The 20,570-nt window shown below is 35.1% G+C and overlaps 1 protein-coding gene and 2 pseudogenes across 3 annotated transcripts in view; 2 read left to right on the top strand and 1 right to left on the bottom strand.

The window, feature by feature from the left end:
* Nsrp1 (nuclear speckle splicing regulatory protein 1) overlaps positions 1 to 20,570 on the top strand; it is a 46,822-nt gene that overhangs the window by 8,805 nt on the left and 17,447 nt on the right. The gene's annotated exons all lie outside the window — the stretch shown is intronic.
* LOC113182905 (U2 spliceosomal RNA) lies at positions 14,244 to 14,410 on the top strand (annotated as a pseudogene).
* Positions 18,942 to 19,410, bottom strand: LOC113182844 (large ribosomal subunit protein eL21 pseudogene; annotated as a pseudogene).

The raw sequence follows: 20,570 nt of genomic DNA, 5'->3' as shown, positions 1-20,570 counted from the left end.
AATAATTCATGTTCTTTGTAAAGATATGATGTGTTAGAACCTGAAAATTATTGCTCTCAGAGAAAACTGACCTTTTTAAGAGAGACTATTAATATTAAGTTTAACAGGACAGCTAAAATTTATGAACTTAGTTTTATGTGTATTTGTGTGTGTATATTTATGCACACACATAAATCATGTATTAATTTACTCAGAAGCTGTAGTATAGTCCTTTTACAACTTCAGCATTTTCATAAGATGTAAAGCACTAAATACTAGAAGAATAACACTAAAATCCCTGTCTATTCTTTTTCTGTACTGGTGATTGAACGCAGGGCCTAGCATATGCTAGGCAAGTGCTCTATCACTGAACATCCCCAGCCCTTTTCACTTTATTTCTGAAGCAAAGTCTAAGTTGCTTGGGCTGGCCTCAAATTTGAATCCTCCTGTCTTAGACTCCTGAGTAGCTGGAACTTTAGGTGTGTGTCACCATGCCCAGCTGACCATTACAAATATTTAATTTTACTGTTTAAGAAATGTAAACCAGGACAGCATGCACTGTCATTTTTTGCATTGTATGCAATAGCAAATACTTTTAAAAATAATAAAAATACTTTTAATAATAATAAAATAATAAAAATACTTTCAAAAATAGATTTTGAAATCTATATAAAAATTTATACATGCTCAAAAGTATCTCAGAGTTCTTTATGATTGCAAAATTTTAAATCAATCCACTTTCAACAGTGAAAGCATGGCTAAGTAAAGCAGTACAGATATCAACTATTATGTATAGCTGTTAAATTCATCGTGAAATAACAAAATTTTTTTCGTAGGTAGCCAGGTACAGTGGTACATGTCTATAATTCCAGTCTACCTGGGAAGCCGAAATGAGAGGCTCTCTTGAACCTGGGAATTTGAGGCCAGCCTAGGCAACTTAGGAGACCTTGTCCCCAAACAAAAACAAAATGTAAGGATAGTAGACAGTAAACTATAAGCAGTTACTTTTTTATACTTTATTTCCCAAACTATCATTATTGTTATTATTTATTTTGTTTGTTTTGTTCTATGAGTTGAATCTAGAACCTTGCACACAGTAGGCAAGTGTTCTACCACCCCCAGGTCCTTTTTAATTTTTATTTTGAAACAGGATTTCATTAAGTTGCCCAGGCTGGCCTTGAACTTGGAAGCCTCCTATCTCAGCATGGGATTATAGATCTGTATCACTACACCTGGCTCCATTTTTTTTTAATATATATATATTTTTTAGTTGTAGAAGGATACAATATCTTTATTTATTTTTATGTAATGCTGAGGATTGAACCCAGTGCCTCACATGTGCTAGGCAGGCGCTCTACCACTGAGCTAGAGCCCCAACCCATCCAAATTATTTTTTAAGGAAAAACTCAGGTGACTTTTTAAGGATTTTCAGTAGGAGGATTTAGTTTCCAAATCATATTAAAATACAAGCAGTAATAATATATTTACTTAACATAAAACATACGAAGAGAAAGTTGGTAACTATTTAAAAACGGGGCTGGGGATGTGGCTCAAGTGGTAGCACGCTCGCCTGGCATGCGTGCGGCCCGGGTTGGATCCTCAGCACCACATACAAACAAAGATGTTGTGGGCTGGGGTTGTAGCTCAGTGGTAGAATGCTCACCTAGCACATGCAACATGTGCGAGGCCCTGGGTTCAATCTTCAGCACCACATAAAAATAAGTAAATAAAGTAAAGGCATTGTGTCCAACTACACCTAAAAAAATAAATATTAAAAAAAAAAACAAAAATGTTGTGTCTGCTGAGAACTAAAAAAATAAATATTAAAATTCTCTCCTCTCTCTTTAAAAAAAAAACTATTTAAAAACAAAATGGAATAAGCAGAATGCAAAATTGAATATGAATAGTTGTATAAAATTATATGCATAGGTAAGTAGAAAATAATAAATGAAAATGATTTTCTCTTTAGAGTGGCAGTATGAGTTTTGTTTTTCAAAATTGTGTTTATTATTTTATGATTATAATTTTGAAAATAGCAGAGAATATTGCTTTAAAAAAAAACCATAATTGTATATTCCCTAAGTAAGAAGCAATAACAAGTTATAGGATTACACAATAGAAGGGAGTGACTGCTTTTAAAAAAGAACCATAATTGTATATTCCCTAAGAAGAATTAATAAGTTATGGGATTACATAGTGTACTTTTATTGTTTTCACTGTTTCTTAATCTTTCTCCACTTTAAGTCCAATCTTTGGAAAATTTCTTGAGCCAGACATGGTGGTATACTCCTGTAATACCAGTAACTTGGGAGTCTGAGGCAGGAGGATCACAAGTTCAAGACCAGCCTTAGTAATTTAGCAAGGCCCTGTCTCAAAGAATAAAAAGGTCTTGGTGTAGCTCAGTGGTAAAGTCTTCCTGGGTTCAATTCCCAGTACTACCAAAAGCAAAAAATTAATTTTTTTTTCCTTTGAGAAAGTGGTCTTTATAGGTTTGTTTTTCCTAATGAAAAGCTAATTTTATTTTAGCTGGAAGCTTGTTGGCTTGCTAATGGTAAGAAAAAGTTTAAATTTTAATCTCTCTGAACATTATAATACATCTGAATCAATAAAGTGTTTTAGTTGTGGTTTTTCATCAGTTATAATCAAATAATTTCCTATTTTTCTGGATAGTCTGGTATAGTTCAAATAAAATGACAATTTTACATAGACATGACAAAGCATATTACTTTTGAAAATGTCAGGAAATTTAGGTTATTATAATGATGGCTAAGACTTTTTTAACTTTTCTCATGCTACTAAACTGTATTCCTACTGAATAAATCTAAATTGCAGCTTAAGTAGTAAAGGATTTAAAGTAATTTTGCAGTTTTGCTAAAAATTAATTCTTTTAACCCGCTGTCTAGGAGTGAAAAAGCAAAAGGAGAGAAAGGGATCACTAAATGATAAAATTCTTTTATGAGTGGGAGAGATGGCAAGAGAATTCTTTTCCTCTTATTTTTTTCTCCCAGTAGATAACAGCATTACAGAAGTACCTGAGAAAACCCAGATTGTGAAAATGAGATGAGGTGGAAATTCTTATTATTTCCCAGGAAGGAAGTGGTATTAATTTTGGGTCCTTTTAGATACGTAAAGTTGTTTTATGAGTCTTGATTATATCTATATGCTTTTGGCCAAATTTACTTATATTGACATGTGGTCAGATTTTTTTAAAGTCTTTTTTTGTTGTGAAATAGAATGCATAAGCCTTATACTTTTCAACTCCAGAATTTTGTTTTGTTTTTTATGATTGCAGAATTTTGTTTTGTTTTTTATGATTGCTGTCTCTTTATTGGTGTTCTCTATTTGATGAAACATTGTTTTCTTTAGTTCTTCCTATCATGATTTTCTTTAGCTCTTTGAACACAAGTCTGTTCTTGTTCATTGGAAGTTTCATACGTTTTTTTTTTATTTGAAGTTTAAAGTTATATAATGTGACAACTGGAAATTTTCCCCTCGATTCAGGGTTTGTTGCATTTTCAGGGTGCTGGGGATCAAACCCAGGGCCATACATGCAAATCAAACACTTCTGTCACTGACCTATATTTTTAGGCCATTTTTGTTTAGTAACTTTTTAAAAACTAATCTGTAAAGTCTGTATTCTTTGTTTCCTGCAGCCATTGAAGTCTCTGCTCTATCAGTGCTTGTCTAACAAGTTGACAGATTTCTTTAAACACATGGAACTAATAAGTCTCCTGGCCTTTTCCAGGAGATGGACAATATACATGTTGTAGCATGCCTTCAGTTCTCAGCTGAGCATTTTACTATTCTGCCTTAGCCTACACTTCTTGCAGATCCTGAAGGTCAGCCATGAGAGCTTAAGATCTCTTAGGTCTTTCCTGGTCATATTCATTGGCCTGTGTATGCATCTGACCATCAAGATTCTCAGGAATATGTTGGAGTTTTTAAAGACCCCTGTATAATACACTCTAGTCCCCAACTTTTAATTAGCTTGTAGTTTGCCCAACTACTGTAACTGTTATTCACAACATTAAGCAGCCCTTGTGTATGTTGTTTATTTTGGTGCTGGGGATCGAACCCAGGACCTTGTTAATGCTGCACATGAGCTCTACACGGAGCTACATCTTTAGCCAGTTGTTTTGGGGTTTTGACAGACGCATTCAGGAAAAAAAGACTGTTTGGGGCTGAGGTTGTGGCTCAGTGGTAGAGTACTCACCTAGCATGCATGAGGCACTGGATTCGATCCTCAGCACCATATAAAAATAAAAAAATAAATAAAAGATATTATGTCCACCTAAAACTGAAAAATAAAAAGGCTGTTTGGCACTGGCTGCCAGACTGCTGGTTTTTCTTCAAAATGGTAGACGTTTTATAGGCTACCATGTCACTGGGTGGGGTGTAGGGATGATGGAACTAGAGCAAATTAAAACACCAGAAAACTCACTGTTCTGACTAAGGTTCAGCTGGTTTGGGTGGGTGGGTTTTTTTTTGGGGGGGGGTGTTGATGCTGGGGATTGAACCCAGGGCCTTGCTTGTGCATGGGAAGCAAGCAAGCACTCTACTAACTGAGCTATATCCCCAGCCCCCAGGTGGTTTTTCTTGAATAAGTACTCCATGGACTACTGTAAGCCTTTGGTTAATTTTCAAGAGTCCTAAAAAAATTGAATCTAACTTTTTGTTGTTGTCGTTGCTTTTATGGAAGAAAATTTTCAGAGTCCAATGCTCTGCTAGTTTCAGTAACTTTCAGGTTGTCTTTAAGCCTCTATTATACCTTTTTGCATACTTTCAAGTGATCTTGTTTTTTTTTTTAAATCTTTATTTTATTTTATGTGGTGTTGAGAATCGAACCCAGTTCCTCATGCATGTTAGGTGAGCATGCTACCACTTGAGCCACATTCCCCAGCCCTGATCTTGTTGGTTTTAAAAATCACTGTTGACTCCCCAGTATTATTAGGATAAAAACCAAAATCTTTTTTTTTTTTTTTTCTTGGCAGGGGTTTGAATTCAGGGTCTCATATAGGGCTTTACACATTTCTGGTAAAGGGTTCTACCATTGAGCTGTATACCCAACTCAAGGCCAGAATTCTTAATTTTAGCCTACAAAGCCATCTGTTGACTTGTTTTCTCTTGACCTCTTCACTGTAGTGCCTTATCTTTATTCTTTAAAATTGCCTTGAGTCAGCCACACAGAGTGGTACACAACTGTAATCCCAGATACTCTGGAGGCTGAGGCAGGAGGATTGCAAATTCAACACAAGCTTCAGCAACCTAATTGAAGACTATATCAAAAAATAAAAAAGGGCTGGAGATGTAACTCAGTGGAAAAGTGCCCCTGGGTTCAATCCCCAGTATTACAAATAAAGATTGCCTTGGAATATTTAAGTAAATTATTTTTTATTTTGTTTTAGCAAGGCTTAGGGCCTTGCTAAGTTTCTGAGGCTGGCTTTGAACTTACGATTGTTCTGACTCAGCTTCCCAAGTTGTTGGGATTATAGGCATGCTCTGCCACACCTGGCTACTATGTAAATGAATTTTGGGTCACTTTCAGTTTCATAGTGGAAAACTCTGGTATTTCAATTGGAATTGTATTGAATTTATACATTAATTACAGAGGTAATTGATACGTTTCTGAAATAATTTAGTATTTCCATTTATAAAGATTATTTATTTCTTTAAGATGTTTTAAATACCTTTTAGTAAATTTTATAATTTCTTCCATAAAAATAACACATACGCTTTGTTAGTTTTACTTATGTGTACTCAGCTTTTGTTGCTATTGTATGAGGGAATTTTCTAGCTTATTATTACTGATGAATATGAATATTGTGTTGGTAATTGTAGCATCTATAGTTTTAATACTTTGATTTTTTTAAAAAATTTCTTATGACAGTCATTGTCTACAAGTAAGGTATTTTTGTCCTTCTTTTCAATTCTTACCTCATACTCCTATTTCTTTCTTTTGCCTCTTTTAAAAAAAAATATTTACTTATTTATTTTAGTTTTAGATGAACACAATACCTTTATTTCACTTTTTTATGTGGTGCTGAGGATCGAACCCAGGGTCCCTCACGTTCGAGGCGAGCACTCTACTGCTAAACCACAATCCCAGCCCATCTTTTGCCTCTTTTATGTGTGTATTATATTGTGTTGGCTGGAAATTATAATACAGAAATAAATAGAAGCAGTGATACAAACATTCTTGTCATGTTCTTTTAATGGTAATTGCTTATAAAGTTTCATAATTAAATGTGATATTTGCTGTTTTTGCTACATTTTCTAACTTGCTAAGAATTTCTTAAGTCACAAATGAGTATTAATGGTTTTTAGCATCTATTGTGATAATTTACTTTTTAATTTAATTTGATTCACTATATAGTCATTTTGCCATTTCTTTTAATTTCTGAGGTCTTGGTCTTAATTTCATAGTTTTACAACATGTGCTTATTGGGTATTATTTCCTCGGTTCTCATTTGTTAAAGAATGCTTATCTGTTTCTTTTTTTCTTTCTTTTTTTTTTTAGTTGTAGGTGGACATAGTACCTTTATTTTGTTTTTATTTGATGTTTAGTATCAAAACCAGAGCCTCATACATGCTAGGCAACTGCTGTACCACTAAGCCCTTGTATGTTGCTTTTTATCATTTAAATACCTACTTGAATGGGTATGGTATTTCTAGAATAACAATTTATTTTAAAATCTTAGTAGGTGTTAGTCATTTTGTCTGGCATGAGTATTCTCTTGAAGAAATGAAAATAATGGTTTCTTTTATTCCACTTACTGACTTAGGCAACTAGAGTATGTATTTTTTTGTATCATTTAAGTTCAATATGATGTTTTGGTTTAGTAATTTTGTATTACTTTTTCCTGGAATACATTGTCATTCTTTATCTATTAGCTTTTCCTTAACTTCATAGAAATTGACTTACACCAGAATATTTTTTATGGTTTGTTTGCTGGGTTTTCTTTTTGGAGGATCATTTTTGTCTTCCTGTATCATTATGCATTTATTCATTCTTTCATTCAACAGATATTTATTTAATGGTGCTTAGGGATTGAATACAGGTGTTTTACCATTGAGCTGTATCCCCAACCCTTTCTGTTTACTTTGAGACTAGGGCTTTCTAACTTGCTGAGACTAGGCTCAAATTAGCAGTCCTCCTCCCTCAATGTGGTAGCTTTGATTACAGGTGTGTACCATCTTTCTCAGCTATCAGCAGTTATTTATTGATCCGCTTCTCTGTGCCAATGAAACACACAAAAGCCACTGCCTTTGTGGGGCTTATTCCATTAGAGCAAGGAAAGATGATAAATAATTAATAAATTAGGGGTTAGTGTGAAAGATGACAAGGGCCATGGAAAAAGTAGAACAAGGTAAACGAGAGCTGTTTGGAAAATTAATATATATATATTTTTTTCTTCTACTTTAACCATTATTATCTTAAACCTTTGTTAGTATTTAAGTTCTGTCTTCTGTTTCTTGCTGTTTCTACTTTATTTAATAGTTCTATTGGTATTACTTTAGTCCTCAATGTTTCTTGAGCTCTATAATCTTCCTTTCTTGTTTCTTATTATTTGGTCATTAACTTTTAGATTTTATTAATGGTCACATTTTGAAAATTGGACATGAAAGGGAGAGGAGGAGATGAAATGATGGTTTCAGAAATAATGGTAATAACAGGCACTGTGGTGCATGCCTGTAATCCCAGTGAGTTGGGAGGCTGAGGCAGGAGTATTGCAAGTTTGAGACCAGCCTCAGCAACTAAGCAAGATCCTGTCTCAAAATAAAAAATAAATAAATAAAAAGGGCTGGGGAAGTTGCTCAGTGGTTAAACACCCATGAATTCAATCCCTGGTGACCCCCCCCCCCCAAAAAAAAAGAAAGAATGGTAGAATTGCTGGAATTTTCCTTTTTGTTATTATCTTAGGATAGAGGTGTTTTGTTTATGTTTACACTAAAAGGGAAGAAGCTAAGGGGAAAGGAGAAATTTTCTAGTTAAGGAAACTAAGGTATTAAGGAGTTAATTGGCACATATTATACAAGGAATACTAAATTAGTGGAGCTAAATTTTGAGTCCAGATCTGCCTGATTCTGAAGTCCATGCTTATAAACAGTATATTATGCTTCCTTTGAGGGGCAGTTTGTTCATAATGGAATTTTAAGAGTTTCAAAGAATGAATCTGAGAAGAAATAGAAAAAGGACTAGTTGGGCAATTGGCGAAGATCAGACAGACTTCAAAGAGGCAATCTTGTTTATTAGTTGGAAAAAGAAACCAGAAGTCTCTGGAAGGGTGTTTTTTATTATGCAAAATTACACAACACTTCCTATTTTGAGGAGTTGGGACTGTATTTAATTTTCATCAGTTGGTCAGAATTTGTTTTTTGTTTTTTAAAAATTTATCTTAAGAGTTTCCAAAGGGGTTGTTACTATATCCAAAGGACATCAAGAAATTTGTGGAATGGCTTTTGCTTATTACAAACACTAAGGGTAGTATGCCATTGGCACCAATTTTTGATGTGGGCCAGAGATGGTAGATATTCTGAATCTCATGCCCCTCCATTCATATAGGTAAAATCTCTGCGAATGTGCATATAGATGAAAAACTGTTTATAATTTATGAACCATGAACCTAAGACCCAAATTCTTTTTACACATAACATAGTATATTTTGTGTTTTATTTTTATTGAGTGAAATTTTTAATAAAAATACATTTTAAAATACTTTTTTTAATTAATATTTTTTCTTTTTTTTGTTTTTTTTTGTGTGTGTGTGGTGCTGGGGACTGAACTCAGGGCCTTGTGCATGTGAGGCAAGCACTCTACCAACTTACCCTAAAAGTAATATTTTTTTCATGATAAAACATATGCTAAATTTCCTCCTAATTTGAGATGTTTTGTAGATTGAGGAAGGATTCTATCTTGTTTTGTTCAGAACTTTACTAAGAGTTGATAACCAATAAGAAAACTTATCATTGTCATCAGTCTTCTGTTTTCTTTCAGTCACCAATTCTGCACTCAGCATTTGTATTTATAGCATTGGTGATTACAGTGATTTTGCATAAAAGTAGAAGCTATTGGTGACTTACTGTCTTTTATTGTGTTTGTGTATATATAATTTTCTTAATTATATGTAGAAGATCTGTATGAGTGGGTTTTATTTCATTGTAGATAAGGGACATAAACAATTAACTCTTTAAAAACATGTTTTTTAGTTGTAGATGGACATAATACCTGTATTTTATTTATTTTTATGTGGTGCTGAGACTCAAACCCAGTGCCTCACACATTGCTAGGCTCTACCACTGAACCACATCCCCAACTCCAACAAATACCTCTTTCAAAAAGGGGTATACAGCAATATAAGATTGAGAGGTATTCTTATTTCAATTGCTCTAGCATTGTAACCTGTTTTGATGTAAGGTAGGACAAAATAAGAAAAGCTAATGTTTGTTGAGTACTCGTTGTATGTGAGGCATTGCTCTACATGTTTTATATGGATTATGTCATATAATCATCTTAATTTGCCATTTTTTGTCAAAATTTCAAATCTAGGGTGTTTTCATACTGATGCTTTATGTCAGTGGAAAGTTTTCCTATAGTAGTACATCATTATTGTTTCCTGGATGACAGATTTTTTTTGTTGTTGTTTGGAGAAATCATTGATTTCTGGAGATTAAATGTGAAAAATGCATGTTTTAGAAATGGTGAAAGATGCTAGGTTTTTTTGTTCGGTTATTTTTGGGTGTTGTGGTGCTGGGGATTGGACTCATGTATTGTAGGCAAGTGCTCTGCCACTGAGCTATATACCTCTAGCCCTTGAATCAGTGAAATACAGTGTCATTAACCTTACTTTACAGTTGAAGAAATGGGCAGATGTAGAGTTTTAAAATTCGATGGAAATCATACAACTAATCTACTTAATAGCTCAAATGCTTGGAATCACTTAAAATTATTAGATTTCCTAAACATTTATTGCTGATATATAAGAATAGCAACCGTGGGCTGGGGGTATGGCTCAGTGGCAGAGCGCTTCCCACCTGTAAGGCACTGAGTTCGATCCTCAGCACCACATTAAAAAAATAAAATAAACAAAATAAAGATATTGTGACCATCTATAATTAAAAGATTTTTTTTAAAGAATAGCAAATGTTTATATGTGTGTGTGTTTTGACTTTTTTTTATTCAGTGCATTCTGGGAGAATTCTTTGACTTTTGTTTATTTTCATAATCTTTTTAAAGCTCTAATTGGTTATTTTTATGGATACAAAATTCTGTCTTTAAATATTATCTCAGTACAGTTTTATCTCTACAGTGTGAGTTCTTCCAGTTTTTGAGTTTTTATCCCACATTTGGTTGGTCTTACATTGATGAAGATTTTATGGCCAGCTCTATTTGTTACTATTTATTGCCTACTTATAGGAAAGGCTTGGAATTTATTGTTGGTTAATGTAATACTGCAGCCTTAACAAAGTTCCAGTTCTTGGGTGTTCCCAAGCTTATCATCTGAGCCCTCCCCCTCCCTCCCCCTCTCTCCCTCTCTCCCTCCCTCCCTCCCTCCCTCCCTCTCTCTCTCTCTCTCTCTCTCTCTCTCTCTCTCTCTCTCTCTCTCACCTTTATTTTATTTATTTTTATGTAGTGCTGAGTATCGAACCTAGTGCCTCACATGCCTCACATGTAGGCAGTCGCTCTACCACTGAGCTACAGCTCCAGTCCCTGAGGCATTTTTCTTATTCACACCTTTGAACAAAGGGCAGAAACTAAATTTGTTACTTGCTTTCTCCAAAGAAGACAATATGTAATGATCCCCATAGGGATGCTACTGTGAGAGGCCAATTAATCTTTCTTTTTAAGTCAGAACATGTACCCTAGAAACCATTCTTAACTTTTCTATCACTCATCCTCTGTGGGTACTTTGATTTCTTGCTTTCTATCTTCTTCAGGTATCCAGTTCACTGAGAGTATCCCTTCATGTTTTCTAGGATGATTATGAATGTATCTGTCATTTCAAGAGTTTAGATTAGGAAGAAGGAAGCTGTAGCATGTGTTAGTTTGTCAGCTTGAACTTTGTATTGCTTTTCTAGTTTAGTTGTTTAAATCTTATTAGTCTCAGTTCCCACATTAAAAAAACAAACAACTCTAATATTATTAGTTAAAGTTTTGTTTGTTTGGTTGTTTTTTGTTCGTAGGATTGAGCCCAGGGGCACTTAATTAGTGAGCCACACCCCTTTTTATTTTTATTTTGAGACATAGTCTTACTAAGTTGCTTAGGGTCTCACTGAGTTACTAAGGCTGGCTTTGAACTTGAGATCCTCTTGCTTCATCCTCCTAAGTTGGCTGAGATTACTAGCGTGGGCCTCTGCACCCAATTACTTATAGTTTATTTTAAAAATTAAAAATTAAGTTTCTTTTTTTAATATTTATTTTTTATTTATAGGTGGACACAATCTTTATTTTATTACTGTTTTTTTAATGTGGTGCTAAGGATTGAATTCAGTGCCCCACGCATGCTAGGCAAGCACTCTACCTCTGAGCCACAACCCTAGCCCTATGTCTTAAGTTTCTAGTATAGAGCATGATACATAGTGGAAGTGCAATAAATGGTACCTGTATTGCTATAATAATAATGGTATCTTCTCTGTGTTTAGTAATTACCCTCATTAATCGTTAATTGTATGAAAGTTTCCTGTGCTGTCTTCATCCCACTCTATATTTGATAGTCATGTTGCCAGCCTGGCCTTTTTGTGACCTTTTAATAGAATCTTGGTTTCCAACTTGGGTTGTGGCCATTATCTAGGAACCATTATATTAGAAAAATTACATAAATAAAACACTAATATCCATAATTATATTTTTATTTATGATTTTATTCAATTTATATACAATCTCATTGTACTCTTTTTACTTATGCTATGTAACAGAAACTTTCTAATTAGAAGGTAGTAAAAGCTTTACTTCCAGATTTATTAAATAGTAAATTAGTTTTCTATTTTTCCAAAACAATATACATTTTTATCTGACAGATTTGATATTGCCTTTTTCAATTTTACCATAAAAGTCATTTTTAAAAAGTCTTTTTTTGTGTGTGTGTTGTGCTTTAGTGTGGGTAGCCAGACAAAATGCAATAATACCCCATCTTACTCTTGGATATATCAAAAGCTCAAAATAAAATAGATCAGATCACTTTCTGAAAGAAAATTACTTTATTACTTTAGTAATAATTTAAGGTTACTTTAAAGATAAGAAGCAGTATTTGGGAGGAGATTCATTTCCTGCCTCTGGGCTTTTATCTGTAAGAACTACATCTTCAGTGTCAAGAGATTGTGTATTTATAACTGAACTCTAATAAAGTCTGTACTCGGGATGCTGCACACCTGACTTGGTCATTGTGAATATATATTAGGTGCCAAACTAGTGCTTTTCTTTTCTTTCATTTTTTTTTTAATTGGGGGGGCGGGTAGGGGGACATTAACCAAGTGTATTTCATTAAAATTTGCCTGATGTAGGGAGGAATCAAAGGAAAACCTTTGATTTTTCATTCTAAGTGTACCAGTTATTACCAACATGGTTAATGTTGTTCCTTTTGAAATTAAGTTTTTGTTTTTAACTGAAATAAACTAATGATTTTTCTTTTATTGGTGAATTAAAGAATAATTAGAATGATAACATTAATTCTAATACATATATTTTTGCTAAAGCTTTAAAAGCATTTTCTACCAGTTTTTGGCTGATGTAACATAGAATATTGAAACTATGCACTGATTTTTTTTCCTTCTGTTTATGTCTTACACTATGTTTGAGTGCTAAAGAACTGTATTCTCTTATGAGCAATACACGTTGCCTTTTGTACCTCCCCTTTATGCTTCTCCCATTTTTTGCTATGTCTTCATTTCAGAGAAATTATCACACAAAACCTGTAAGATTATTATTTCAGAACTGCATCCTTCATGACATTTATATACAAATGTTCACATATACGCACTCTGTTCTATATGTCTATAGAAATACCTGTCTTTCTTAAATTATGGTATTGCTTTAATAAAGGAAAGAGCTACTATTCATGCAGTAAACTTCTGAAATAATGTGCAGAGAGATGTCAGTCATACTTTTCATTTGGAGATATATTTAAATCATTATCTTGTAGGACAGGGAGAGATAGTGCATGCCTGTAATCTCAGCAGTTTAGCAAGGCCTAAGCAACTTGGCAAGACCCTATCTCAAAAAGGGCTGGGGATGTGGTTCAGTGGTTAAGCACTCCTGAGTTCAACCCTCCAGTACCCGCCCTCCCCTGAAAAAAAGCCCCACAAATCATTAGCTTGTACAGGCTAATTTTTAATAATTTTCCTCTTCATCTGTGATCCCCTTTTTCATCTCTTTTAAACATGATATGTTTGATATATGTGCTTGATATATATGTATCCTTTTATTTTATTTTAATTTTTATTATTAGTTGTTCAAAACATTACATAGTTCTTGACATCATATTTCATACATTTGATTCAAGTGGGTTTTTATATATTTTTTCTTTTTTAAATTTCTTTGTGTTTTATTAACTTTATAAAATTGACAAATATTGGTTTGTATTAATCTCATTTAGAAAAGGTATGTTTTTTAAGTGTATGCTTTTATATATGTAAATACTATTATAGATAACATTTTTTCAGTGAACACTGCATTACAATATACATACCTAGTTGATTTCTTAACTGTGGTATATGCATCCACTCTATTTTCTCTCTTTACCCTGAGAGAAACACTTAAATTACCTTCAGGTTCCTTCTACCACAGCAATGCTATGAAAAAACATTCTCATGCATATCCAAATATAAACCTATGCAAGATTTTCTTTGAGCATATATATATAAGAGTGGGATTTCTGGATCATGGAGTATGTACATACTTTGTTTTAAAGGTTTAAAATAACTTTTACATGGAAGTCTTTCATCCGGGTTGTTTATTTTTATATAGTTTGTGAGGTAGGGATTCAATATTTTTCTTAGACTGGGTTTCCTATTACATACTTTCCCTACTTGTTTGTGGCTCATCTTTTCCCCATATATCCATGAATTTGCTGCCAAGCTTTTATTGGATTATGTGTTGCTGTGCCAATACCAGTTTTTTAAAATTACTGCTTAGTTGTAGATCTTATCTAGTTGTGTGAGTCCCTTACTATATATTTGTTTTGAAACTTAATTGAAGTGTTTGTAGATCTTTTTTGTTACATATACATTTTAGAGTAAGTTTAGAAACAACTTGAAAATTAAAACTCCTAATCACTTCTCGGCCTTTTGGCTAAGATCAAGTGTAATAATCTGTTCTTATCATTTAATATCTGATAACATCCTCAATCTGAGAACAATACATTAAATGGAGCTTGCTCTGACCACTCCACACATCAACCTGGTATTGCAGTATTTCCCTCCAGGGGAGATAAAACTTGGTTAAAATAAAAGAAACAAAAATAAACTGCTAAAGTTGTTTTTTTTTTTTAACTAAAATTTGTATTGGAATTGCCTTGAATTTATACATTAGATTAATCTTTAAGAAGTCACAAATGTACTTTTTTCATTTAGAATTTTTTATAAGATAATTTTTTACCTCTTTAAGATCTTATGCTCTATCTTTAGAGTTAAAGTTGATTCTGTGTCTGACAGTCTTTCTAATCTCATTTACTACAACAGTTTATCTGTCTCCATCTCTTCTAATATTTATACCTCCTCTTTTCTTTTACCCATTTATTAGCGAAGTCCTCAAATAATGTTGAACAAAACCTTCATGTGTATCCTGTCTTGTCTTTGTAAAATGGAATGCTTCTAAAGTTTTTCTATTAAGTTTGGTATTTGTTTTTAACTTTCAGTATGTAGGTTTGTTAAGGAAATTTTCTTCTGTTCGTAGTTTTCTCACAATTTTAAAATAAATCATAAAAAGGTATCAAAAGCAGTTACTCAGTCTGTTGAGATAGTTGTTTCTTTTTCTCCTGTAGTCCATTAATGCAGTTTATTAAATTGATTCATTTTCTTTTTTAAAAAAAATAGTTTTTAGTTGTAGTTGGACACAATACCTTTATTTTATTTATTTATTTTTATGTGGTGCTGAGGATTGAACCCAGCGCCTCGAATGTGCTAGGCAAGCACTCTACCACTGAGCCATAACCCCAGCCCCAAATTGATGCATTTTCAAATGTTAAACTATTCCTAGGTTTCTGGCATAAGTAATTTTTGAGTGGGGTGTATTATTTTTAACATATCAAGTTATTCAGTTTGGTAATACTTGCTGTAGAATTTTCAAATATGTCTATGTTCCTAAATGAAATGAGCTTTATTGTCTTAATGTGTCTATGGGATTTTAATACATGGAGGTGATTGGCGACATGCTGAGTTCAATACCATTGAAAAAAGGATTATTATTTAATTTATTGTGTTTTCCAGGGGAAAGTCAGGGCAGAGCAGAAGAAACTGTAGGATTAGCAAATTTGAATAATGTCAATGAGCTCTGGGAGTTAAAGGTAGCCACTAGTTGTTTGATACGTGGCCCTGGGCAATTAGAGCAGAGGAATTTACTTCCTGAATTTAAAAACCTGGAGGTGGTGGTAAGGGGAATGGTTTCTGGGTTGGTTAATTACATATGAAAGGCAGACTCTTGGGCTAGCTTGGAGACCTGTCTTTCCCTGTCTTCAAAGTGCAAACCAAGGCCTCCAGTCTAAAGAAAATATAGTTAATATTATTGGGCCTGGGATGAATGAATGGATGCCAAATAGGCAAACAAAACAGTTTGAAGTCAAAATGTAACCAAAAGCTCAATCCTTGTCCCTGATGCCAATTCAGTAACGAGGACACAGTTTGGAGAAAAAGGAAAAAGAAGTTTTGCTTTTCTGGCAAAGGAGAAACACTGGGGACTCCTGTCCTGGAGGCTGTGATTCTGCCTATCCGGAAGAATGGGGGGATTTTAAAGAAGCTCTTCAAAGGCTGCATTCCAGATGTACCCTGAAGATGTGTTAGGATTCACTTTTTAATTTGGGAGACAGTCACTTCCTAGATCCTCTGGCAGATATAATCTTCCCTTAGAGCACTGGATAACTCAATGTAATTTTGTTGAGGGGAGAGGGTGAAGAGGAAAAGGAAAACAAGTCCCTTTTAAAAATAAGGTGAAGTAGACCACTGTTAAGTGTGTGTGTGTGTAATTTTTTTTTCACAATACCTTATTTATTTATTTTTATGTAGTGCTGAGGATGGAACCCAGGACTTCACATATGCTAGGCATGCATTCTACTGTGGAGCTATATCCCCAGCCCCTGTTAGAAGTATATTAGCCTCATAAAATAAACTAGGTGTTGGCATGGTGGTGAATGTCTCAAGGCTGAGAACCTGTAATGTCAATCTGGGCTTCCCATTTGTTCCATCTACCTTGTCCCTCAGGACACTTCATTAGGAGTTTGTTCTTGCTGTGGAAGTTTGTTGAGCAAATAGATTAGGGCTGTCACCCCACCCTTGTTAGAAAGCTGTTCTGACATTGCCTCCAATGATAGGTTGGTATTGCTTTTTTGCCTTAGAAGAAACTCGGGAAAGATATCTCTGAAGTGCTCTCATCCTGCCCCCCAAGTAGTGTGCCCAGTGTTCTTTAGCTTTGGGTTGCTATCCTGCTTTCCCTCCGTCTACACAAGCCAGCTTCTGTCTACACAGGGTTTTTTCTTTTTCTTTTTCTTTTTTTGAAACAGTTATTGTGTTTCCTTAGCAAATCCACCTTTGCTGGCTTATTGAACATCTTAGGAGGAAGGAACCTGGCTTAAGATTCCCAAAGAATTGAAAGCTCAACATGGCTAATTTTAAGAATTATTTATTTGACCTTTGAATGCATGAGATTGGCTGGGAGGCATACGTTACTTTTCTAATTTATGTTTGTTTTCTAATTTATGTATGTTTTTTTGGGGGGGTGGCAGGACCAGAGACTGAACTCTGAGCACTCTCACCCACTGAAACACATCCCCAGCCCTATTTTATGTAAGGTCAGGCAGTGGTGAACAAAAGGAGACAGATTTAAAAGGCTGCTGAAGGAGGCTTTATTGAGATTTCGCTCCCTGCGAGACTCTCAGACCAACAGGGTAGGTCCAAGGAGAAGTGCACCAGAGCTGAGTGGAACTGGAATTTATTGGGTTAGGGCAGGAAGGGAGGGCTGGGGACAGGAAAAGGGGTTTTTAGAGTCCCTTCTCCTACTGGGGTTGGTGGGGGCCTGGGAGCTGGCTAAGATCCAGGATTGGCCAGGAGAGCCGGCTGATTGACAGGCAGCTCTGTCAGGGCCTGATTGGTAGTTCTTGCATGCTCAGTTCCTCAGCCGCCTCCATCAACCTAACATTTTGTGTGTTTCTTTTTTTAGAGAGATAGGGTCTCACTGAGTTGTTTGGTGCCTCACTGTAGCTGAGGCTGGCTTTTGAACTTGTGATCTTCCTATCTCAGCCTCTGGCCCCGGCTCTAATTATATTTAACTTAAACATTTACCAGTTGTTTTGTATTTAGGGATTATATGTTTTCTTGGAAGAAAGATGGTAACACAAAAAGTTCCTGGGCAATGGAAGTAAACTGGTCCAGAAATGTTATCAGAAAATGGAGAATTTGATTTTCAATGAACATAATTTTTAATGGCTTTATTGTTTAACACTTTTAGTTATCATGCAAGCATCTGATGATTAGAAGATGATATACTAGATTTTACCAATAGAAAATAAAAGACTGGGGGCTAGGGATGTGGCTCAAGCGGTAGCGCGCTCGCCTGGCATGCGTGCGGCCCGGGTTCGATCCTCAGCACCACATACCAACAAAGATGTTGTGTCTGCCAAAAACTAAATAAATAAATATTAAAAAAAAAAAAAAGAAAAGACTGGGGCTGGGGTTGTGGCTCAGTGGTAAAGCGCTTGCCTCGCATGTATAAGACCCTGGGTTCGATCCTCAGCACCACATAAAATTAAACAGTGAGATAAAGGTATTGTGTCCAACTACAACTAAAAAATAAATATATATAAAAAAAGAAAAGACTGATAAGACAGATCTCTGCTCTCAAGAATTTTGGCCTGTAACATGAAAATGAATATATAGGTAAAGCAAGTCACTAAATATTATCAACTGAGACAGGTTAAAATTTTCAGAAAGGGTGCTTCGTTAGGATTAAAGCCATTTCTTATTGAGCAACCAGGAAAAAAGACAGATTGATCAGCCAGCTTTCCTTTGATAAGAATTGTATATGGGCCCCTATTCTTGTACACAGCTTCGCTTCTTTTGTTCATTCTCTAGTCTCCTTGATTTTGACCTATTTTTGGCTACAAACTCTAGCTTTACCTATTTTTGGGTACCTGCTTTCTGTTCTTAAAATCATCCTTATACTGTAGTGTATATGCACTCCATATATAATTTGCTCTATATACAAAATTTACACCCTGCTGTTTAGCTGTCACAATCTCTTTATCTGTTGTACTGTAAATTTATATTTGCTATCATCTTCCTACCTCTGAATTTGCTCTAAACCTCTGTTCTATATTTACTTGGCTTAACACATTCTGGCTCTTCGCTTAATTTTGAATGTGTCCATATTTCTGGTCTTCCTGAGTTTAATTCATTGAGGCTCCCTTGCAACTGATTTTCCACAGTGTTGGTCAGTCTGTCACTAGTTGAATCTTCTTTTCCCCTTCCAAGTATATGAATAACTACTTGAGATTGCCTATCAGCAGTAGTTTGGTATATTTTTCTCCACAATTTTTAGTGTAGGACCTGACATAATATTATCATTTTTTAATTTTGGTATCATTTTTTAATTTTCAGCCTGGGGTGCTTAACCACTGAGTCACATCCCCAACCCTTTTTATATTTTATTTTGAGACCAGGTAGCTGGCTTTGAACTCCCATTTCTCCTTCCGAAATTACTGGAATTATATAGGTGTGTGCCACTGCACTTGCCTATTTTACTTTTTTTTCTTTTTTAACATTTATTGTGCCATGAATTCGTAGGGAAAAGGTTCCAGCAGCTCAGGCTCCTTTCCATTTGTTCTCACAAAATGTGCTTTTTTGGGTAGAACAGGCTGGCACTTTAGCTGAACCCAGTGCTTTCTCTTTGGCTTCCTTCTTTTTCTGATAATTTTTCTTCACACATTTCAGGAAGCTATCTTGGCTCTGGAGTGCTTAATATGCTCGATACTCTTGGCAAGAACCTTGCCCTTAGCTTATTCACAACAGTGACAACAGCATGCTGGGTTACATTGTAGACTTTCCCAATTTTACCATGATAACATTTGTGGGGCATTCTTTTTTGAACAGTACCCATTCCCTTAATGTCTACAATATCACCCGTCTTATAGATTCGCGTATATGTGGCCAAAGAACAACTCCATGTTTTCCAAAAGACCTAGAGAACATACATCGGGTTCCTCTCCTCTTTCCCTTTGTGTTTGTCATTTTGGCAAATTACCATCAAAGTTAGATAGGAAGGAGTTGGAAAAGCATCAGGCCACCTGGTCCCATACCCCCAGTGCAGGAACAGGGCACCGCAGTTGGGTACACAGCCCACCATCCAGGCCCTACACAGCACTGGCTGCTCCCTGTCTGGCAGGATTAACAGGATGTGGACCCAGCTGCCTAGAACAGTGGATCCCAGATTGGGTGAAGAGCCTCACTAGTTATCCTAGTGCATGGCACATGAGGCCACAGAATTACAATTCCAGCCTAAGGAACACAGGACCCTGGGAGCCACGCACAATCCTACCTGAAAGATCTTGCCTATTTTACTTTTAAAGAATAAGTTTTATTGAAATGTAATTGACATATATATACTGCTATTAAAATTATATTTGGCTGTGTTTTTTAAATATTTTTAGTTGTAGATGGACACTATACCTTTATTTTGTTTATTTGTTTTTTTTATATGGTGCTAGGGATCAAACCCAGTGCCACACGCATGCTAGGTAAGCAGTCTACTGCTGAGCCACAACCCCAGCCCCTGTTGGCTAAGTTTTGATTTGAGCTTATACCATGAAACCATTGTCACAATAAAGATAATGAACATGGCCATCACACCCCAGAATTTCTTTATCCCTAATTATAATTCCTCCCTCCTGCCCTTTTTCATTCCTTTTCTAATCTTTAGACAGCTACTGGTTTGCTTTCTTTAATACTATTCATTTTGTTCAGTTTATGTAAATGGAATTATGCAATATATACTTGAGATGGAAGTGATATTTGACTTCTTCAGCATAATTATTTTGTGATTAATTCATATCATGTATATCAATAGGATGTTGGTGGTAACTTGGATTGTGTTTTTGACTTTTTAAAGTCAAATGGAAGGACTGTAGATGCATAGGTCAGAGGTAGAGCATTTGCCTAGTGAATAAGGCCCTGGATTTCATCTCTGACGCCTCAAAAAAATGATGATTGTGGCCAACACCTGTAATCTCAGCTGCTCAGGAGGTGGAGACAGGAGGATCATGAGTTCAAAGCCAACCTCAGCAAAAGCAAGGCGCTAAACAACTCAGTGAGACCCTGTCTCTAATTAAAATACAAAATAGGGCTGGGGATGTAGCTCAGTGGTTGAGTACTCCTGAGTTCAATCCCCAGAACCA

The sequence above is a fragment of the Urocitellus parryii genome, chromosome 7 (assembly GCF_045843805.1).
Source record: "Urocitellus parryii isolate mUroPar1 chromosome 7, mUroPar1.hap1, whole genome shotgun sequence".
Classification (NCBI taxonomy): domain Eukaryota; kingdom Metazoa; phylum Chordata; class Mammalia; order Rodentia; family Sciuridae; genus Urocitellus; species Urocitellus parryii.
The sequence above is the reverse complement of the archived record's forward strand: the minus strand, read 5'-3'. Positions and strand labels throughout refer to the sequence as shown.